A 7,498-nucleotide genomic window follows, 5' to 3' on the forward strand; every position below is an offset into this window, starting at 1 on the left:
CAGCAATAAAAACAGGTCCACGCAAAGATTTGTTTATGAAGTTTCATAGATTTATTCATAATAGTGCTGCCAAACCCGGCCTCTGTACACCGGCACCAAATTGAATCTTGGAGACAGAGTTTTGGGTGAAGCAGAAAAGGATAGCTTTTATTGCTTTGCCACGGAAAGGGGGCCACAGCAGTCTAATGTCCTCAAGACTGTGTGTCCCCATCCTGAAGCAGGTAGTGAGGGGAGTGTGATAGTAGTGGTTCAAGGAGCTGGGCATGATCGGCTTGAAGACATTCTTCTGATTAGTTGGTGGTGAGGTAATTGGGAATCAGCATCATCAACCTTCTGCTTCCAGCCAGTCTAGGGTCTGTGTTCTTGCAGTCAGCAGTTTTCATCTGGTGGGGGTCTGCTTCCTGTTAAAACAATTTAGGAATGTGTGTCAGGCCTTTATATCTCTCAGGGAAGTGTGAGTTTGGTGATTCTGCTCTGTGGCATACTTATGGTCTAAATTGTGACCAGTTCCCCAGCCCAACAGCTATTCTTTGCTTCTACATCTTCACGTTTCCCAATCATTAATTCTTGAGTCAACCTTTTACTTTAAAAGACAAGGACACAGGGGCTTGCACACAGTTTTAATAGCTCCAAATCAGAACAACCCACTGTCCATCCCCAGGTAAATGCGTAAATAAATTATGATATCCATACAATGGGATACGCCTTAACAATAACAAGGACTGAACATCTGCTACATTCAACAACTGAATAAATATCAAAAACATTACGCTGAGTGAAAGACTTTAGATACAAAAGAGTATAAACCTTTTGATTCATATATATGAAACACTAAAAGAGACAAATTTAATCTATAGTGATAGAAAGATCACTGGTTGTCTGGGGCTAGTGAGGAGGGGAGGGACAAACTAAGGAAAAACACAAGGGAATCTTTTGGGGATGTTGGAAATGTTCTGTATCTTGATTGTGGTGGTTACATGGTTGTACTTATTTGTCAAAACTCACCAAACTGTTCACTTAAAATGAATGCATTTATTGTATGTAAATTACACTTCAAATGAAGTTTAGGACTTTTTTTTTTAATTTAGTGAGAACAAAAAAATTTTAAGTAGGATTACAAGACTTCTTTTTTTGTATTTTATTTTAGTTTTTATTGAATTATAGTTGATTTACAGTATTATAATAGTTTTAGGTGTGCAACATAGTGATTCAAAATTTTTATAAGTTATGCTTCATTTAAAGTTATTATAAAATATTGGCTATATTCCCTGTGTGGTACAATATATCCTTGTAGCTTATTTATTTTACACATAGTAGTTTGTACCTCTTAACCCCTATCTTGCCCCTCCCCCTTCCCTTTCCCCACTGTAATCACTAATTTATATCTGTGAGTCTGTTTCTGTTTCATTATATTCATTTGTTTTATTTTTTATATTCCACATATAAGTGATAACATATAGTATTTGTCTATCTTTGAGTTATTTCATTTAGCATAATGTGCTCCAAATTCATCCATATTGTTAAAAATGGCAAAATTTTCATTCTTTTATATGGCTAAGTAATATTCCATTGTATATATGTACCACATCTTCTTTATCCATTCATCTGTTGATGGACAATCAGCTTGCTCCCATATCTTGGCAATTGTAAATAATATTGCTATGAACATTGGAGTGCATGTATCTTTTCAAATCAGTGTTTTCTTTTTTTTTTTTGTATATATATCTAGGAGTAGAATTGCTGGGTTATATGGTAGTTCTATTTTTAGTTTTTTGAGAACTTCCATAAAGTTTTCCATAGCAGAAGCACCAATTTACATTCCCATCAACAGTGTACAAGAGTTCCCTTTTCTTCACATCCTCGCCAACATTTGTTATTTGTGGTCTGTTTGGTGATGGCCATCCTGACAGATGTGACACGGTATCTCACTGTGGTTTTGATTTACTTTTCTCTAATACTTAGCAATGTTGCGCATCTTTTCATGTGCCAGTTGGCCATATGTATGTCTTCTTTGGAAAAATGTTTATTCAGTTCTTCTACCCATTTTTTTAATCAAGTTGTTTGTTTTTTTGATGTTGAGTTGTATGGGCTGTTTATATATTTTGGCTATTAACTGCTTGTTGGTCATATCATTTGCAAATATTTTCTCCCATTCAGTAGGCTGTATTTTCATTTTGTGGATAGTTTCCTATGCTGTGCAAAAGCTTTTAAGTTTCATTAGGTCCCATTTGTGTATTTTTGCTTTTATATATTTTGCCTTAGGAGACAAACCCAAAAAAAATATTGCTACAATTCATGTCAAAGACTGTTCTGCCTATGTTGAATTCCAGGAGTTTTAAAGTTTCTGGTATTATATTTAGGTCTTTAATCCATTTTGAGTTTATTTTTGTATATGTGTAAGAAAATGTTCCAATTTCATTCTTTTACATGTAGCTGTCCAGTTTTCCCAGCACCATTTATTGAAGAGACTGTCATTTCCTTACTGTATATTCATGCCTCCTTTGTCATAGATTAATTGACCATAAGTGTATGAGTTTATTTACAGGCTCTCAATTCTGTTCCATTGAGCTATATGTCTGCTTTTGTGCCAATACCATACTCTTTTGATTACTGTAGCTTTGTGGTATAGTCTGAAGTCAGGCACAGGATTTCTCCAGCTCTATTCTTTTTTCTCAAGATTGTTGTAGCTATTTGGGCTCTTTTGTGTTTCCATATAAAATTTTAAATTATTTGTTCTAGTTCTGTGAAAAAAGACATTGGTATTTTGATAAGGATTGCATTGAATTTGTAGATCACCTTGGGTAGTATGGTTATTTTAACAATAGTAATTCTTCTAATCCATGAATACAGTGTAATTTTCCATCTGTTTGTGTCATCTTCAATTTCTTTCATCAGTGTCTCATAATTTTCTGAGTACAGGTTTTTTACTTCCTTAGATTTATTTCTAGGTTCTTTAATTCTTTTTGATGTGATGGTAAACTGGATTATTTTCTTAATTTCTCTTTCTTCTAGTTCATTGTTAGTGTATAGAAATGCAACAGATTTCTGTATATTGATTGTGTATCCTGCAACTACACCAAATTCATTGACAAGCTCTCATAGTTTTTTGTTGGCATCTTTAGGATTTTCTATGTATAATATCATGTCTTCTGCAAACAGTGAGTGTTTTACTTCTTCCCTTCCAATTTGGATTCCTTTTATTTCTTTTTCTTGTCTGATTGCTGTGACTAGGACTTCCTATATACTATGTTGAATTACATTGGTGAGAGTGGGCATCCTTGTCTTGCTCCTGATCTTAGAGAAAATGCTTTCAGCTTTTCATCTTGAGTATGATGTTAGCTATGGGCTTATCATAATGGCCTTTATTATGTTGGGTATGTTCCCTCTATACCCACTTTCTGGGGGGTTTTATCATAAATGAATGTTGAATTTTGTCAGATGTTTTTTTCTGCATCTGTTGAGATGATCATACGATTTTTATTCTTCATTTTGTTAATGTGGTGTATCACATTGATTTGTGGATATTGAATCATCCTTGCATCCCTGGGATAAATCCCACTTAATCATGATGTATGATCCTTTTAATATATTGTTGAATTCAGTTTGCTAATATTTTGTTGAGTATTTTTGAGTCTATATTCAAAATGATTTTAGCCTGTCATTTCCTTTTTTGTGATATCTTTGTCTGATTTTGGTATCAGGTGATGCTGCCCTCATAGAATGAGTTAAGAAACATTCCTTTCTCTGCTATTCTTTGAAATAGTTTGAGAAGGATAGGTGTTAACTCTTCTCAAATGTTTGGTATAATTCACCTGTGAAGCTCTTCCTGGATTTATGTTTGTTGAGAGGGTTTTTGTTTGTTTGTTTTTTTGTTTTTTTACTGACATTTTCATTACTGGTAATTAGTCTGTATTTTCTATTTCTTCCTGGTTCAGTCTTGAGAGATTATACATTTCTAGGAATTTGTTCATGTCTTCTAGGTTGTCCATTTTATTGGCATATAATTGTTCATAGTAATCTCTTATAATCCTTTGTATTTCTTGAGCATCAGTTGTAACTTCTTTTTCATTTCTAATTTTATTGATATGGGCTCTCCTTTTTCTTGACTAGACTGACTGAATGTTTATAAATTTTGCTTATCTTTTTGAAGAACCAGATTTTAGTTTCATTGATCTTTTCTAATTTTTTTAGTCTCTATTTCATTTATTTCTGCCTTGACCTTTAATTTTATTGTTGTTGTTCTACTAACTTTGGGTTTTTTGTTTTGTTTTGTTTTTAACATAAGGAAGGTTTAATATTACCATAATGTATAACATTGCATTTAAAACAGTTTTTCTTTCAAATGGTGACTAGGTATTTGAAGGATTTGCCAGAGAAATGTTGTGACTCTAACCTCAAAGCTCAATTTGTGGCCAATGGGGACAGGACATCATTTCAGATCTTTTAATCAAAGTTGTATTTCATTTTATTGGAGCACTGAACCTTCCACAAACAAGGACCCCCTTTTTTAATCCTATTTTTTAATTGAAGTATAGTTAATATACAATATTAGATAAGTTACATGTGAACAATGTAGTGATTCAAAATTTTTAAAGATTTTACTCTATTTGTAGTTATAAATTATTGGCTATATTCCATGTATTGTACAATATATCCTTTTAGTTTATTTTATACATAATAGTTTGTACCTCTTAATCCCTTACCCCTGTATTGCCCCTTCCCTCTTGCCTCTCCCCACTGGTAACCACTAATTTGATCTCTATATCTGTGAGCCTGTTTCTTTTTTGTTATATTCACTAGTTGGTTGTGTTTTTTTAGATTCTACATATAAGTGGTATCATACAGTATTTGTCTTTCTTTCTCTGACTTATTTCACTTAGCATAATACCTTTCAAGGCCATCCATGCTTCTGCAGATGACAAAATTTCATTCTTGTTAATGGCTGAGTAGTATTCCATTCCATATTCCACATCTTCTTTATCCATTCATCTGTTAATGGACACTTAGATTTCTTCTATATCTTCTAACTTTGGGTTTTGTTTGTTTTCTTTTTTCTGATTCCTTTAGTTGTGAGGTTAGTTTGTTTACTTGAGATTTCTTAGGCTTATATTTCTATACACTTCCCTCTTAGAACTGCTTTTGCTGCTTCCCATGGATTTGGATCTTTGTGCTTCCATTTTCATTTGTCTCCAGGTATTTTTAAATTTCTTTTTTAATTTCTTCAGTAATCCATTGGTTGTTTAGTAGCATATTGTTTAGCTCCACGTGTTTGTGTTTTTTGCAGTTTTTTCATTGTAGTTGATTTCTAGTCTCATAGACTTGTGGTCAGAAAAGATACTTGATATAATTTCAGTTTTCTTAAATTTAGTGAGAGTTTGTTTTGTTGCCTAACATGTAATCTATCCTGGAGAATGTTCCATGTGCACTTGAAATGAATGTGTACTCTATTGCTTTTTGATAGAATGGTCTATATATGTGTATAAAATCCATTTGGTCTAATGTGTTACTTGAGGCCAGTGTTTCCTTATTAATTTTCTATCTGGATGATTTGTCCATTGATTTAAGTGGGGCTGTTAAAGGCCCTTACTATTATTGTGTTGCTGTCAGTTTCGCCCTTTGTGTCTGTTAATATATGCTTTATGTATTTAGGTGCTCTTATGTTGCGTGCATGTATATTTTAAATTGTTATGTTTTCTTCTTGGATTGATCACTTGATCATTAGGTAATATCCTTCTTTATCTCTTGTTACAGGCTTTGTTTTAAAGTCATTTTGTCTAATATAAATATTGCTACCCTGGCTTTCTTTTCATTTTCATTTGCATGGAATACCTTTTCCATCCACTACTTTCAGCCTGTGTGTATTTTTAGATGTGAAGTGAGTCTCTTGTGGGCAGCATATATATGGATCATGTTTTTGTATCCATTCAGCCACTCTGTGAAATTATTTTTCAATTTGAAAACAGTCACTGTTTATTAACTGACTAGATTACAAAAGTAATCATGGTAGATACCTTAGTTCATCCTTCTAATAAGCCTGTTGATCTGGTCTTTCCTGTTGCCAGCATCTCCACCTTCTACAAAATGGGTGGTCTTTTTCTTCATTCTGCCTCATGGAGAAGACAATTTGAAGGGCCACAGAAGTTGTTTACTTCTTTGAAAAGTTTTCCAACAATATAGATCTCATGAATCAGATCCTCCATGCAGATGATGCCATGTTTGCCAAGAGATCAAACAATCAACACATTATCCATCAGGGCAATTTGCTTCTTGTTGATTTTACCAAAACCACGCTTGTAGATCAATTCATTTACTGACCTCAGTTTTGAGTACCCCCATGCGATGTATGGTTCCACAATTCTCAGCATGTTAATTGAAGCCTTGTTGAGCTTTACTAAGATGCCATTGAAGATCTGACAGAGGTGAAGGAGCTGCAACACCTTTCGAACCTTTGGGCTCACACCATTGATACCTCTGATACTGATGACAGATGCCAATTTGGGTTCTGTGGGTACCTGGAAGTTGCCGGCTTTTCTTGCCATCCTAGCTGTTCAGATTTCAGTCAGCCTGTATTCCTTGTGATAGTGCTTAGCTTTTTCATAGATAAGCTTCCTCCTTGCCTTTCAAAACATCTTTTTGATTTCTTTCTTAGGCTCTTGATCTTAAGCTCTGTGAAATTCTTTCACTTTTTCTTTTTTTTAAAAAAATATTTATTTATTTATTTATTTATTTGGCTGCATTGGGTCTTAGTTGCAGCATGTGGGATCTTCATTGCAGCATGTGGGATCTTTCATTGTGGCGCATGGGCTCCAGAGTGCCCAGGCTCAGTAGTTGCAGTGTGCAGGCTCTCTAGTTGTGGCATGCGGGCTCCAGAGCACATGGGCTCAGTAGTTGCAACACATGGACTCTCTAGTTTGTGGTGCACAGGCTCTAGAGTGCACAGGCTTAGTTGCCCTGTGGCATGTAGGATCTTAGTTCCCCAACCAGGGATTGAACCTGTGTCCCCTGCATTGGAAGGCATTCTTAACCACTGGACCACCAGGGAAGTCCCATCTTTCACTTTTTCTTAAGGGTTTCTGGCACAGCAGGAACCTTCTTTTTCTTCTCTTCTGCACCCTCCATGGCTCCAGCCAGGAAAGAGCACCGTATGACTTTTGATTGGAGTGTCTAGTCCATTTACATTTAAAGTAATTATTGATAAGTATGTACTTATTGCCAATTTATTAATTATTTGGGGGTTGTGTTGTAGTTCTTTTTGTTCCTTTCTTCTTCTTTTGTTCTCTTCCCTTCTGATTTGATGACTATCTTTAGTTTATGTTTGGATTATTTTCTCTTTTTTGTGTGTGTATCTTTTATAGATTTTTGGTTTGTAGTTACCATAAGGTTTATATATAGCAATCTCTCTGTGTATATATATATATATATATATGATTATTTTAAGTTGATTATCTCTTAATTTCAAACTCATCTCAACAAACCTACATTTTTACTCCCCTCACCC

The 7,498-nt window shown here is 34.4% G+C and overlaps 1 pseudogene across 1 annotated transcript; it reads right to left on the bottom strand.

Annotated features, from left to right (window-relative positions):
- Positions 1 to 408: 408 nt before the first annotated feature.
- On the bottom strand, positions 409 to 7,122 carry LOC309659014 (large ribosomal subunit protein uL30-like; annotated as a pseudogene). Its single transcript has 2 exons — positions 7,058 to 7,122; positions 409 to 6,682 (listed from the first exon to the last, which is right to left on the bottom strand). The product of its transcript is annotated as a large ribosomal subunit protein uL30-like (transcript).
- Between the last annotated feature and the right edge of the window lie 376 nt (positions 7,123 to 7,498).

The sequence above is a fragment of the Balaenoptera physalus genome, assembly GCF_965194825.1.
Source record: "Balaenoptera physalus genome assembly, chromosome: 3".
NCBI lineage: Eukaryota > Metazoa > Chordata > Mammalia > Artiodactyla > Balaenopteridae > Balaenoptera > Balaenoptera physalus.